This window comes from Orcinus orca, chromosome 7, assembly GCF_937001465.1.
Source record: "Orcinus orca chromosome 7, mOrcOrc1.1, whole genome shotgun sequence".
Taxonomy (NCBI): Eukaryota; Metazoa; Chordata; class Mammalia; order Artiodactyla; family Delphinidae; genus Orcinus; species Orcinus orca.
In genome coordinates, this window is record NC_064565.1 from 77,965,075 (window position 1) to 77,981,412 (window position 16,338).

Sequence of the window (16,338 nt, forward strand, 5' to 3'; positions counted from 1 at the left end):
GAACAGAAACTTCCCATCTCTCCCTCTCCCAAGGCCCTGGCAACCACCATTCTATTTTGTTTCTATGAATTTACTATTTTAGATACCTCATATAAGTGGAGTCATTCAGTATTTGTGTGTCAGGCTTATTTCACTTAGCGTAATGTCCTCCAGGGTCATCCATGTTGTTGCATACAGCAGGATTTCCTTCTTATTTAAGGCTGAATAATATTCCATCATATGTATATACCACATTTTCTTTATCCATTCATCTGTCATGGACATTTAAGTTGTTTCTATTTCTTGGCTATTGTGAATAATGCCGCAATAAACATGGGAGGGCAGATACCTCTTTGAGATCCTGATTTCAATTATTTTGGACAAATACCCAGGACTGGGGTTGCTGGATTATATTGGAGTTCTATTTTTAATTTTTTGAGGAACCTCCATATTGTTTTCTATGGCAGCTGCATCATTTTACACTCCCACCAACAGTGCACAAGGGTTCTGTTTTCTCCACACCCTCACCGACAGTTGTTATCTTTTGTTTTCTTGATAATGGCCATCCTAACAGGTGTGAGGTGATATCTCATTGTGCTTTTGATTTGCATTTCCCTGATGATTTGTATTTACCCTTCTATTCCTAGTGCCTGGCAATGCCTGGAACATAGCAGATGTTCGATAAATATTTATCCAATGAATGAATTAGTTAAAAGTAAAGTCATCCTCAGTACATGCACAAATGAAGATTCAGCGTGGGGGGAAGGGGGGTAAGTAGTGTCTATGACACAAAAGCAAAATGTCTTCAGGCTGTTGGGATTCCTTCTCGTTTCATATTAGAAGGCTGCCAAAAATGGCTAGGACCTGGGGACTTGAAAAGTTCACCACAGTGGCAAGAGACAGGTGTTTTTAGAAGGAGCAAAATTTAAATGTTTTGCACAATCTTTTAAAAATCAATATCCTAAATATTTGCATTTTCTGAACGTTTGTGCTCTGGAGCAAAGCCCAGGAATGTTTTTTTTCAATCCTTTCCATCATTCAAGGATTGCCTTAAAGCATCTACCTCCACAGCTGCTTTTCCTGACCTCTCAAAATTTTTTTCAACAAATATTTGTGTTCCCACCTTCTTTTGAATCCCCATAGCTCTTTGCACTCTGCTCACCCACTCACCCTATCTAACCTTCGTCTCCAGTGACAGCTCTCTGCCCTTATATAATCCTCCCTGCTCGATGGCAAGCTCTGTGACAGCAGCAGCTCTTTGTATCCCATACAGAAAACACTAAGGAATTAAACACTTATTTGATTGGACTGATTAATCAAATCATTTGGTTGGTATCAGATTACTTTCTTAGGCAAAGGAGACAACTCTGAAGAAATGGCTTACAGACCCCACATGCTATTTTAAAATAGCGCCTCTTCTAGAAACTGGTGTCTATACATAGGTGTTGTGATCCAATTTTTAAACAGAAAAACAATATTTTTTCCTAAAAAACATCTACCAACTTGACAGATATAGAGGGAATATTTTCAGTTGACCTAGTTTATCAAAACAATGCCTAATTACAGGAAGGAAGGCAGAACTAGGGGTGAAATTCCACCTCTATATTTGATTGTTGGTATGAAAACATGTAATCAATATTTCACACTAGTGAACAATATTTATGAAATGCTTTGCCCTGTGTGGACATGCCCCTAATTAATATTATTTTATATGGACAAGGCAAGCTTTTTTAAAAAAAGATCAGTTTAGACTTTTATTAGTTTCATAGTATCTGTAAATAGTTCCAATGTAAACATTTCCTGATATCTTTCCCACACTCTTATTAGCATGGGCATTTCTGGAAAGACCTCAATTTTCCTTTCTGTCTCCATGTGGCATAAAGGAAGCCACATCAATTGGGTGATATTTATGTGAGCTGGATTCCAGGTTTGACTCTGGCAATGAATGACTGAGTAATCTGGAATAAGTCACTTGGGATCTCAACTTTCTTATCTGAATCTGAATTATGAGGGAAGTGGACATCAGGATTTGCCATTAGTAGCTTATAGGATTTCCTGTCCCCTCACTTGCTGAGGCTTTTTGGTTCACTTCCTTTTTCTCCCCCCCATGCAGCTCCACCCAACCACTCTCAAAAGAGCCAGATTCTTGGGTCTGGAGGCTGAGTGATGGATGATGTGTCCAGGATAGAAAGGCTATGTTGCCATGCTTGGGATGCGCACATGGCAAGGGGGGATGAGGTGAAGAAACCTAAGCACAGACAGGGCAAAGGCTGGAGAAGAAGTTGCAGTAAGAATGGATACTGCATGTGCATCATCTTGGGGCAGAGGGGAAGAGGAGACAAGGGGTGAGGACAGAGGGCACTAGCTGGGCTGGGAGACCTGTGCTTAGGTTGACTAGGCTCCAAGTCCCCGGGTTGTCACTAGGAAGCCTGGGCCCTTAGACAGTACCCCCTCCCTTCCAATCCCTATAAACTCCAGGACAGACTTCTAGCAGCCTCTTTAAGGGCCAATTCTGGTTTACAACCTCCTTCACACTGTAGGATAAGTAAATAGTAATACCAAGCAAGGAGTAGATATCTTGGGGCAAAAGGGCATGAGAACATTGTGAGTCTAAAGTGGGAACAGGCCTATCTCCATCCTCCGCTCACCAGAGGAAGGTCCTATGAATTAAGGAAGCCCATGGGATCTTCTTTCTCTTTCCCAGTTGGAGCTCATGTAAGCCCACCAGTGCCCCATTGGATTCTGCCCCCTTGAAGGTTTACCTCTGCTCCTGGGCTCCACACTTCACAGTGTCCTCATTTTTCTTCACCATTGTAGCCTGAGTCCCTCCTCTAGTCAAGGCTGGACCTCAGGAATTCAGGGCTAAATGCTTCCATTCCTTTCTTTAGGCCCATTTGAAACATTCTTTTAAATTGGTGGAGGAGAGAGTTATAAGTAGGAAGCAAATAGAAGACACAGCTTGTGTTACTTTCTGATTTTGCTTGAGATGGGCTGAGCCTCCCAACAAATGGGCTTTTTTTTTTTTTTTTTTTAAACAGACTAAATTGTAAAGAGGCCAACAAACAAACAGTGCAGGCAGCATCTGGTGTCATGGAGTACGTCATGTACGTTAAGGAAACATGGTTCTGCTCCATTTGTTCTTAAAACTTATCTGCCTAGAGTCTTGCTTTTCCGCCTTGGCTAATAGCTGTGACTCTTGACTTGTATATATCACGTCTGCTTGTCTTGTCTAGTATTTAATTTATTTTTGAACCTTCCTGACAGGACAGGTATACTAATATTTCCTGAAAGCATTCTTTACTCCACCCCTCCCCATAATTAGGTTGTTTTTTTTTTTTTCTTTTGAAGAGAAAACTCTTTAGAGTCTATTTGTAATATCTCAAATGACTATTAAAGAAATCTAACTGCTTTTCCCTCTCTGCCTATCAATCCAATCCTACTCCTTCTTCTACAGGACATTGTTTATTTAGAGTTAGGGTGTTGTTGAGAATGTTAACTCCTCCATCACTTTATCCTCACTTTGGAAAAACCTGCAGAAAATTTCTCTTGGACCTAAGTGCAGGAAACCTTTTGCTTCTTCTCTTTAATCAGTACGTTTTCATAGATAGTAATGTGATTCTTATAACAATCATGTTTCTTTTTTACTTTGACACTGTTCAACTATAGTAATTGTGTAAAACCCTACAGCATGTCTCCTGTCTACTAATTTTCATATCAGGTCTCATCTTATCACTACCCATCTTTGTGTATGTATTGGGGGGGTTGATTTCTCTTAATTTTGGAAAAAGATTTCTCTCCAATCTATTTATATTTCAAGCTATTTTTTAAACTTTTAATTTTGATCAAATATTAGGCTTACAGAAAAGCTGCAGACATAGAGCAGAGAGTTCCTGTGTACCTTTCACCCATTTCCTCTTACTTTTAATGTTGTTCTATTGGATATATTTGTGAAAGTCACCTAAAATTCTTTTTGGAACAAGGCCCACAGGTGTGTCACTAATTTGGCCATCTGAGGTTGTGTGCCTCTGGTCCAATGGGTTGGAAATGACTGGTGCGGACATCTCTGGCAGCTTTGACATGGGAAGTTAAGCTTTAACTTAAAAATAGACTGCGTCTTCTAATAATTTGCTCAAAGGTGATTTGGCCACAAGCATATAGGAACTAAAGAATATGATCCAAAGAGAACCGACCAATAGGACAATCTGGTTAAAATTCTGAATTTGTAGAAACTGAATTTTTAAAATATTGGTAATCGATATTAATCATAAGGTTGTTTCATAACCCTATATTTGGCTATAAACATCTGTGTCCACATATCATATCTTCCCCCTACTATTTCGACTTAAGATAATTCCTAACTAGTTTTCGATCAATAGAATATTCGTTAAAATTACTTAGAGATCTAATAATTTGTGGCCTTATATTGGAGGTTATGAAACATAGCATGATCCTACTTTTAAGGACTAGACGTGTGTGTGTGTGTGTGTGTGTGTGTGTGTGTGTGTGTGTGTGTCCGTCCTGGAAGGAAATAACTCAAGATTTCAAAGTTTCAACTAGATAGGTTGAATTTATGTGTTCTTAATATCCCTTTTTGCATGTCTATATGTCCTAATTTTTTTGTATTGAGTAACACTGCTTTTACATCACTAGAAAATTAACAGAAGAACTTTAATAAAGCATGGAAGAAAGCATATGAAAATTCCATTTTAGTGAATTCCCCTATTAAAGGATATTTAGGTTGTTTTAACCAATCTACTTTTGTCGGCCATTTAGGTTGTTCCACTGTTGTTGAACAATTCTTTTTTCCAACTTTTCAGTATTATAAGAAACAAAGAGCATAAGCAATTGGCAACAAGAACAATAACAACAAAAGAACAAAAAAAATTTTTTTTTTAAATGTTACTGTTTTGGGGGTTTTTTTGAAATTTATTTATTTATTTTTTGGCTGCGTTGGGTCTTTGTTGATGCACATGGGCTTCCTCTAGTTGTGGCGAGCGGGGTTACTCTTCATTGCGGTGCGCGAGCTTCTCACTGCGGTGGCTTCTCTTGTTGCGGAGCACGGGCTCTAGGCACACAGGCTTCAGTAGTTGTGGCACATGGGCTCAGTAGTTGTGGTGCACAAGCTTAGTTGCTCCGCGGCATGTGGGATCTTCCTGGACCAGGGCTCGAACCCCTGTCCCCTGCATGGCAGGCGGGTTCTTTTTTTTTTTTTAGATGTTGGGGGTAGGAGTTTATTAATTAATTAATTTATTTTTGCTCTTTTGGGTCTTCGTTTCTGTGCGAGGGCTTTCTGTAGTTGCGGCAAGTGGGGGCCACTCTTCATCGCGGTGTGCGGGCCTCTCACTATCGCGGCCTCTCTTGTTGTGGAGCACAAGCTCCAGACGCGCAGGCTCAGTAGTTGTGGCTCATGGGCCTAGCTGCTCCGCGGCATGTGGGATCTTCCCAGACCAGGGTTCGAACCCGTGTCCCCTGCATTAGCAGGCAGATTCTCAACCACTGCGCCACCAGGGAGGCCTGGCAGGCAGATTCTTAACCACCGCGCCACCAGGGAGGTGCCAAAAGAACCAATTTTAACAGACAAAAATGCAAAGATACACAGAGCCATCTCATGGTACACATACCAAAATTACCAACACTAAAAGAAGCAGTGATTATGATTACTCACTTTCATGTAAGTATTATTTTTATTAATTTTCCTATTGACCAAATTACTTTAAATTAAATACATACAAACTTTATGTTTGGTCAAATTATATTTGGTGAAATTTCATTTAGCCAAATTGTTTTCAGCCAAATTACCTGCTTCAGTTTGTGAAATTTGAAACATCTTGGCATTTCCAGTCAGGGCTTGATGTGCTGGTAATTCATAAGAGTCCCAAAATGTGAGGCAAAAAGGACACTTTCATCAGTCCTGGAGCCAGTTTAGTCTGCCTCCTGGAATGTGCCCACCATTCAATAAGATGGGTCACTCTAATTTTTCAGGCATGAGCAGGAGTTACATTCTGCACTGAGGAATAAATGCTCTAACAGGTTTGTGGCTCTGGTGAATTCTGGTTAAATGGAAAGTGACCCTTCCCTCCTTTCATTACTTTAGGTGACTAGTTAGTCTATAATGAGCCTCAGAGCTGTAACTGAGTGAGACTTTCTGCCTGGTTCTAGTCTAAGAAAAGAGTGTGCTATGATCTTACTAAAATCTGAAGTGACACTGGAACTTTGCCATAAAAAATGTTTTATCCTTCAAGATGTTGAGTTTCTAGGAAATTGTCACAAAGCTGTAGTGAATGATGGAGGCATCTAGTGGCTGTTGTCCGCATGTTCACAGCACTTTGCCTTTCGTACATATTGGGATTTGGGGAGGGGAGTAAGGGACAGGCTTAGGAATCAGTCTCCTCAATGGTTGGTAACCAAAGGTGTCTTAGAAAAGAGAATTACAGGTGTTTGTTTCTCATAGGAAGTTTTGAGTGTGTGCGTGTGTGTGTGTGTGTGTGTGTGCGTGCGCGCGTGCGCGCCACATTGCCATTCTTAAAACCCTACACAGTCTGAGACTGTGATTTCATGGCTTTTTTTGTTTTGTTTTGCCTCTAGTGTCCCCACACCCTACTTGCCCTAGCATAGTTTAGAGCATTTATTTTAAAACAAAAATACCATCTGCATAGACCTAGCAAATTTGTGGATTGGAAAATAGCTCTAACATCTATGATTCTCTTCCTAACTGTGCAGCTAACTTCCTGAGAGGGGCTGGGACAAATCATTAATGGCTTTGCTCTTTAGTTTCCCGATCCATCTATTCATCCATCCTTCTGACAGATAGTCATTAATCACCATGACCCTGTGGGACAAAAATAAGTAGAACCTGGGTCCTTTGTCAAGATACTTGGAATTTAGAGGAAAAGACAAGCAAAAAATCAAAGATTATAATTCAGTGTGGTAAACATGATATTGGAGATGTGCAAAGAGTGCTAAAGGAGCAAAGAGAAAGAACATCAGATCACACTTGGAGATGGGGAGGAGAGTCAGGGACCACTTTGAAGAATTCAAAGGTGATATTTTCTTGGAAGCTTGAACTCTATGAAATGAGAGGGGTTTATTAGTTGATCTAAAAGAAACATCCTACTCTATACGCTTATGTTAACTGAAGAAATGCTCATGTGAGCTCCCCATATAGGGAGAAGCTTACCAGAGCTTCAAGGAAGAAACAAAAGATATAAGTGAATTTGCCTAATTTATCCATGACTGCTTACACCCTGACGAGTGGTCTAGGTCTTAATATCTTTTTCCTAATGTGCTCCAAGAAGAAAATACTGGTTCATGGGATTTTCCTGTCACTTAATGGATTTACCTGTAGTCATTTGAAGGGTACCTGACCTTCACAAAAAGCCACAGTCACCTCTATAGCTCCACCTCTCAACAGCTCCTTCCTCCAAACATTTCCTCGTGATAAACTGTGTAGTCTTTTTTTTCTAGGTTGAATCATTCAAGTGCTATAATATTCACAGAGAAGCAACCCCCAAACTTTGTCTCCATTTATGGGTACACACAGCCCCAATATTAGTTTTTCACTAAATATCTCTGGTTACCACTTGATTTTATTTTAAAACAATACCTCGCTTTTCTAAAAGTGATCTGCTCCATATCTGAACTAATTATAGACACAGCTGCAAATCTATAAAAATTGTTTAAAAAAATCATAAGCAAATGATTTCAATTCCTAGCACACACTGTTTGTTCCCTTCCCAATGTGTACTTTTCCCTCTTCTTTTTCCTAAGAGAATTCCACTTTGGCCCAGGGTGGATGCTAATTAGCCCAAATCCATCATGAGAATTCTATCCCCCTAGTTAGTGGCAAGTTTAGGAAGGGGAAGTCAGCTGGAGTGGGGGTGGGGGGGTTCTGGAAAAGGTTTCCTTCTCCTAAAAGAGACACAGAAGGAGATATTCTCTTTCCTTCCTTGGAACATTGCTGGGTCAGGATGTGCCTCTGGAACCACTGCAGCCATATTGCCACCAGGTGGAGGGTGAAGCCCGGCATGGAAGAAGGCAGAGCTGCTAGAATCACTAGGAGTAAAACAGAGCCTGAAGTATCATGCCTGGACTCCATCCTCCTTGGGCCCTCTTAGTTCTATGAAACAATGAATTGCCTAGCTGTTTGAGCCATGATGAGTCAGGATTTTCCATTATTTGCAGCCCAAACACCCTAACTAATAGGCAAGTACGCACTAAAGTTTGTGCACTCTGTTTATAGAACATTATGTCAGGCATTTAGTTCTAGGAAACAGGCTTATCTGATTTCCCAGTTCATGGCAGATTAAAAACAACAGCCCGTTAAAAGTGGAGAAAGAGCTGTTAGAGACAGGTAGCCGGACAGAGAAGGAAGAGACATCAAGGCAGAAACAAGAACTGAGGAGGTAACAGTGTGGGATTATTTAAAGTTGGAACAAACAAGTCCTCTCACCTGCGTAGGCCTGTGGCTATCAGAGTACATCTCAATGACTAATCCATAATGATGGCCACGAGTCATCAACGGAAGCTTGCTTTCTGTTTAGTGTATTGTTTTAGAAGGGGGTTGAGGCTGATTAATATTTGAAACTATTTCTTCGTAAACAAGGAAAAGGTTAAATGATTAAAGGGATACGCTTACCTGAAAAGGCACACAGAGAACAACTCTCCCTTGCGGTGCTCAATAAATGAGTGCTGTACATATATGCAAATAGAATCTGTTAGAAGTTAGCTTCATTGAGAGAAAAGGGAGAGGGAAAAATGAAGCAGTATCTTGATTGCTACGTTGAGAGGCTCATTTCAGTTTTGGTCCCCATGAGAAGCCCCAGTAGAAGAGAAGCAAAGCTGGCTATTGAGGACGTGGTGCTGCTCTTCTGAAAGTTACTTTATTTTAGTTCAGTGGCTCCGCAAGCCTGGCTAAGCTGTTTCCTCAGAAGCCTGCCAGCAGGAAGTAAATAAGCTGCTTGACTCTCCTCTTGAGGGGGTTGAACACTCGTAATTAAAATGTAAATAATTGTCAGGACCAACAGCTTGTAAACAAAAATAACTGGAAAGATCATAACTGAAATTGCACCACGCAAAACAGGTTCAAAGTCTTTGTCTACACAAACGCTAAGCCCAACAGTTGATTTAGTCACCTTGGTGAGAAATCATGCAAACCGAGTCATTTGCAAGCATGCACAGGAAACCAGCTGGTTGCTATACGTTACTGACTCCAGAGACTAAAACTGAGGGAGACTTGTTTACCAAGTTCCCAGGGCATGGACAACTCAGAACACAAGTGTTACGATGAACTCAGGGCTTCTCTGCAATCAGCTGGTGCATCTGTGATCCCACACACCTTCCACTCCCTGGACTGGAAGAGGGGCTTCTTGCTGCACAGCTGTAGGTACAGCTCAGGCCCCACAACCCTGCCCACATCCTGCTGAGGCTGGAGGCACAAGATGAGCTGTCCGCACAGGCCAGCTGTAACTGCACAGTAACACCCACCAGGTGTTACTTTGGTTTTAAAATCCCCCTTCATTTGAGGAGGATCCTGAAACTTAAATAATATGCAAATAAAAGCTAAATAAAATGGGAGAAAACCTAATACCTTTTCTATCAAATTACCAACTAATGTGCATGTGTCTTATACATAGTAGGTACTCATAACTTTTAAAATAAATAACAAAAGATATATTAACCTGAGTATGAGGGAAATATATAAAGAATTAAAGAATTTTATTAAGAATGAAGCTTAAGACTATCAATTAATGGTTTTCAGTGGCATTTTTTCCTTTCACACTAGTATATTACCATCTATACTGAGAATGTTACTGGTAAGTTGTTGTTAGCCAATATTTTGGTATTTGCTATATGCTCTACATTCACTATTTCATTCTGTTATCACAACAGCATGTGTACAATTATGAAAACCATTTCACAGATGGAGAAAATGAAACTTAGAGATGTAAAGTAATTTGCCTGGGAACACAGATTGAGGAAACACTTGGATTATCAAAAAGGTCCATTCCAATGCTAACGCCCTAACCATACATAGTTATTGACAATAGTTACACTGAAGGCTTCTAAGATTTTCTCTAGTTTTTTTAATTAAAGGGACCCAAGAATTTCTCACTTGCATTCTAATATGTTGTTTTGAGGGAGAGATGAGGCTAGAATCATGGCTAATATGTGGAAAATGATGAGAAACTACGATGCTCATGAAATCTTTTGTATGTTTATCACAGTGGAGAAAAGACTGAGACCTGATTTTAGAGTTTCTTATTGGAAATTCTAATTATTGAAACTGAATTTAATCCAACAATACAGTACTCTCCAATTCAAGGTTCTAAATACTTTTCCTTCTAGTTTTTCATTCTCCTGAAATGCTTACTTGATTTTTGTTTCATTAAAAAAAAAAAAAACTGATTTAAAGTTTTTTTATACTCTACATTCACTCATATTTTAGATTCATTCTTTCAAATAGTCATCGTTTATTGCCTTGATAATGTCTAAACAATTCCAAGTCTGCAGAAAAAGGTATGGCACTAGCGGCTTGTTTTTTGTTTGTTTTTGTTTTGCGGTACGCGGGCCTCTCACTGTTGTGGCCTCTCCCGTCGTGGAGCACAGGCTCCGGACACGCAGGCTCAGCGGCCATGGCTCACGGGCCCAGCCGCTCCACGACATGTGGGATCCTCCCGGACCGGGGCACGAACCCATTTCCCCTGCATTGGCAGATGGACTCCCAACCACCAGGGAAGCCCCAACGGCTTGTTTTCACACAGTCTTTCTTGCAAGGTCCCACTTTCCTCCTTGATTACCTGCTTTGGATTCACATGATATACAGGGTTTCATTTTGGTGACCTCCAAGTGGGTTCTACTTAAACTGCCTTTGGGATATATAGGCTAGTTCAGGTACCTGTATTTTAGTATACTGTTTTTCAATGTTAATTTAAGTATATATATTATAATTTAAATATATAGTTTATATATGTGTATATATATATGGCTTTTGTAACATATGTATGTTACAAATATATGCTTGCTGTTCCAGCAGTACATGCTCACTGGAATAACGTATTAAATAACAAGAAGCATGTGAAGTTGAAGTGAAAAATTTTAGAAATTTTACTGCCAAAGATAATCATTTTTTAAAGTTTAGTGTTTACCTTCCGTATTTTGGAGTTAACTATTGATATTTTGTTAAAGTTCCCAACTCTCCTCTACTTTGGTAGGAACTTCTTTTCCCTTCATTTTTTTACTGACCCTATTCTGCTCAATTTGATTTCATTTCCAGAAGTTTCTCCTCTGGGTAGTGCCCTGTCCAGGAAGGGAGCTGCTGTCCTCAAATCCACTATTTTGTGGATCTCCTTGTCTCACATCCTCCAGACACTCAGTTGCTTCTCCTCTGCATCCATCTGCACAGACACTGTGGTTTGCTGTCACCTGCTTTTACTCCATGGTCTGTGCACATATCTCGCACCCGTTGTGGTTGCATACATTGTTAGTGGATTTTGGGGTTTTTTATTTAGTTGTTCAGTCTGTTTTTATGTAGAATTATAGAAAGATTAAAAAACCATGTCACTATTACTTCTATCTTCCCAGAATCTCCCTGTACTCTCAGGCTTTCTATTTTATAACAAGTTAAACTAGCTACAGAGCAAGATCAGTGTCATTCTTAATTGTCCCCAGACTTAGAAATAATGTTCTCCATGGGATATGTTTGTCAACTTTGGCTGCACATCAGTAGCACCTTGGGAGCTGTAAAAATGCCAATGCCAGGGTCCCATCCCTGAGATTTAATTGGTCTGGGGTGGTGTGCTCCCCAGGTGATTCCAATGTATAGCCAAAGTTGACAACCAGTAATAATACAAAATAAGGAAAACAATTTTCAAAGCATTTGCAAGGTCTTTAGCAATCTACTGAGACCAAACTAGTTGCTTTCTGCTCAAGCTGCATGTGAGTGTAGTCTCTTCCCCATTCCTATCCCATGTGATTCAGGTTAGGCTGACCCATCCCCCAGCAACTGGAGTAGTCAAGTTACCCAGGTGTGCCCAGTCAGGGTGCTCCATTCCTGTCCTGGGATAGACACATGACCCAAGTCGAACCAATGAAAAAATTTCCCACGATATTTGCTAGGGTTATCATAAAAGAAGCACTCTCTTTTCACAGAAATTGTGAGCTGAAAGATCACTGAATCTTGAACTTCCTTAGGCTATCTTTACTCCAAAATCAGGAAAATCTGCCTGAGGATCAAGCATAGAGAGGAAAGCACTGTTGAGAAATGGAAAGAGTAGACAGTATCCTGATAAGTGTTGATGGAGTTTTTAGGGGTCCAAAGTATAATACCCCTCTTTGCCTAAATTCAGAATAATTGAGAGATAGATGAGAGGTTAGGTAAATGGAGATGGAATCGTTACTGAGAAGCTGACTGAGGTCATGGCTTTGGATTGCTGCCCAAAAGAACTTTCTAAGGCTCTGCTCCTTAGTTAATCGGATTTACAACCAGTCACTGGCATGGCTGAGATCTTTAGACTTTGCCCTCCGCTGCAGACTGCACAAGGTAGTAGGGCAGACTGGAAGACAGACCATCTTATCAGAGAAAATGAAGGGCACTGGGAGAGCCGAACCATGCCCACATGCCAGATACTTTTTCCAATTCCCCAGCTGAATAACTCTCTCCTAGACTATGGCTCGTGGTTCAGTGACCTGAGGTTCTGCTATATTTTAGCCCCTACTTGCCCCCATTGCATCAGTGTGCCCACAGATCTAGATCGTTCCTCCTATGAATGAGGAATGAATGAGGAGTTGGAGAGTGCTAGAGCTCTTCTCATGCTTGTTCATCCTCAAAGAGTCACAACTGCTTGAATTCTTGGATCCAGCTACATATAAAGCCACCTGTACTCCTGAATTTCCCAATTGCGATCAAATAAATTCTCTTTCTTTGTTTAAGCCAGTGTGATGTAGGTCTTTGTCATTTACAAACCTGAAGTTTTGATGAACACATTAGCTAATTTTCTTATATTTAATAAAATCAATTTCAAGAAACGTGTATTGAGTGGCTAGAGGGAAATACCATCTTTTCTAGTGCTGTAAATGGGCCTCCTTTGAGGGCACCTTAGGTTTAGTTTTGGATTTGGATGCGACTGCCCTTTTGGAATCTTTATAACATGGCCTTATCGACAGGCTTTCCACGTTCCTATCACTGCTTCTTCACCCACTCCCTTCCGGTCTGGGGCGGTAAGTTTCAGTATTACCGGGGCCGTAGCATACTGCACCATCCTTTAGAATTCCTCCACCTGCCCATACCTTTTGTAAACAGTCCTTTGATTAAGCCTCCTTGAGTTATTCTACTTGTTCTTTGACTGTAGCGCCTTTTCCCATTGGCCTCCTGACTGAGAGCAGATCAGTCATTATGTTACATTGACCCAGATGTACCTTCACTGGCACTAAAATGTCCTCAAGAGAGCTGACATAGTCACTTTTAAATATAGCTACTATACAAAGGTCAAAACCTTTGAATGTTTTACCCAAGAGAAACTTTTTACCCACCCCACCTACTCACTCCCCTGTCCTGCAAACAAGGACAACATTTGGCTATCTATTGAAGAAAAATCCATTTTTCAAAAGAAATATTCCCCTCCTTTTTTCCCTGATCAGATTATCAAGAATAAAGCAAACATCCAGATAGGAAAAGTATTTGCTCATCTCAGAATTCTCCAAGTGGTGAGAAGACATGTAAAAATTCACTTAGTTAATTTAAATTGTAAATATTGTTCTAAAGTATCACATAAGAAAAGGAGCTTGAGAATAAAGCATTTTTTGTGTGGGGGAGGGATACTGTGCTGTGGCTTTTTGTGTACTATTCTCAGATGAATTATTTCTTTCTACTTTTTCCCCTCTCTTTTTTCTCTTTAGCCAAGGAGGAAAGAATCAAAAGTGTCATTTCTAATCTTCAGTTTTTTCTCATTTCTTATCTACTAACTTCTTTTGCTATTAAAAGAGCACTATACACAATTAAAATTACTTTTTGGAGGGGTATTTTAAATGGTACTGAAGTGCTGCTGAGGTTCTTTTAGCTACACAGTATACACAAGTCAGTAGCTTTCACCACATTTCAAAATAACCAATGAGAAAACATTATGGAAAAAAGACATCCCATGCACACAGTATGAAAGGGCATAAAAAATTTATGAGCAGCCTTAACAAGAAATGTGATGACCGATATGAAGACAATTATATTACTTTATTGAATGTATAAAGAAGATGAATAACAATAATAAAAATGAGCATTTCTGTGTACTTTGTGCTAGGGCCTATGCTCCATGTTTTCCCTGTGTCACCTCCTTATCTATGAAGCTGAGAAGCAGCACAGTAGCCGGCACTCTCTTGGGCCTGACTTGGTTTCCTTAACTTCTCTGTGCTTCAGCTCTCCATCTGTAAAACCAGGAGAGGTACAATATATATATCACAGAATTGTTAGAAGATTTAAATGTCACTACAAATAAAGTGCTCAGAACGGTGCCTGGCAAATAGCAAGCGACTGCTATAGTTACCTTCACCACTTCTTACAACAGCCTCATGACACGGGCACCATTATTATAATCAGTTACAGAGGAAGAAGGTGATATCAGGGAGGCTAGGGGCTTGCCTAATGTCATCCAGCAAGTAAGTGACTGGGATTCCTGTGCTGGCTTGTCCAACTCAAGAGCTAGGACTCTGTATTTATTACATGTTTGTGTTTCTAGATAAGAAGGCAATGGTATTTGTTTTGTGACTTTGTAGAGTAATTCTGGAGTTCATCTGGTAAAATTAACAATGTGTTAAAAATAGAGAAATAGGAGATTAGTCATAGATGGTTGCATCAAAATTGTAAATATTTCTATGTTAAAATAGAAGATAATTAGGGTGATGGAAACATTTTCTATCTTCATTGTAGTAGTAGTTACACAACAGTAATCCTTTTAAGTTTAATTAAGTCCCATGTGTTTATTTTTGTTTTTATTCCCATTACTCTAGGAGGTGGGTCATAAAAGATCTTGCTGTGGTTTATGTCAAAGAGTGTTTTTCCTATGTTTTCCTCTAAGAGTTTTATAGTGTCTGGTCTTACATTTAAGTCTTTAATCCATTTGGAGTTTATTTTTGTGTATGGTGTTAGGTAGTATTCTAATATCATTCTTTTACATGTAGCTGTCCAATTTTCCCAGCACCAGTTATTGAAGAGGCTGTATTTTCTCCATTGTATGTCCTTGCCTCCTTTATTGTAAGTCAGGTGACCATATGTGCATGGGTTTATCTCTGGGCATTCTATCCTGTACCATTCATCTATATTTCTGTTTTTGTGACAGTACCGTACTATCTTGATTACTGTAGCTGTGCGGTATCGTTTGAAGTCGGGGAGCCTGGTTCCTCCAACTCCGTTTTTCTTTCTCAAGATTGCTTTGGCTATTTGGGGTCTTTTGTGTTTCCATACGAACTGTAAAATTTTTTGTTCTAATTCTGTGAAGAATGCCATTGGTAGTTTGATAGGGATTGCATAAAAAGCTTTTGCACAGCAAAGGAAACCATAAATAAGACAAAAAGACGACCCTCAGAATGGGAGAAAATATTTGTAAATGAAACAACAGACAAAGGATTAATCTCCAAAATATACAAACAGCTCATGGAGCTCAGTATCAAAAAAACAAACAATCCAGTTAAAAAATGGGTAGAACACCTAAAAAGACATTTCACCAAGGAAGACATACAGATGGCCAAGAGGCACATGAAAAGATGCTCAACATCCCTGATTATTAGAGAAATGCAAATCAAAACTACAATGAGTTATATCACCTCACACCTATCACACACCCGTCAGAATGGCCATTATCAAAAAATCTAGGAACAATAAATGCTAGAAAGGGTGTGGTGTAAAGGGAACCGTCCTGTACTGTTGGTGGGAATGTGAATTGATACAACCACTATGGAGAACAGTATGGCGGTTCCTTAAAAATCTAAAAATAGTACTATTGTGTGACCCAGCAATCCCACTACTGGGCATATACCCTGAGAAAACCATAATTCAAACAGAGGCATGTACCACAATTTTCATTGCAGCACTATTTACAATAGCCAGGACATGGAACCAACCCAAATGTCCATCAACAGATGAATGGATAAAGAAGATGTGGCACATATATACAATGGAATATTACTCAGCCATAAAAAGAAACAAAATTGAGTTGTTTGCAGTGAGGTGGATGGACCTAGAGTCTGTCATACAGAGTGAAGTTAAGTCAGAAAGAGAAAAACAATTAACATATGCTAACACATATACATGGAATCCAAAAAAAAAAGAAAAGGTACTGATGAACCTAGTTGCAGGGCAGGAATAAAGAGGCTGAC

General features: G+C 39.8%; 1 protein-coding gene and 1 long non-coding RNA gene across 2 annotated transcripts in view; one reads left to right on the forward strand and one right to left on the reverse strand.

Annotated features, from left to right (window-relative positions):
* NABP1 (nucleic acid binding protein 1) overlaps positions 1–16,338 on the forward strand; it is a 94,464-nt gene that overhangs the window by 31,276 nt on the left and 46,850 nt on the right. The gene's annotated exons all lie outside the window — the stretch shown is intronic.
* Positions 14,105–16,338, reverse strand: part of LOC117195543 (uncharacterized) — a 41,244-nt gene continuing 39,010 nt past the window's right edge. Inside the window, exon 3 of the long non-coding RNA XR_007478356.1 lies at positions 14,105–14,391. This is a non-coding gene — a long non-coding RNA (uncharacterized LOC117195543). The remainder of the gene's footprint in view (positions 14,392–16,338) is intronic.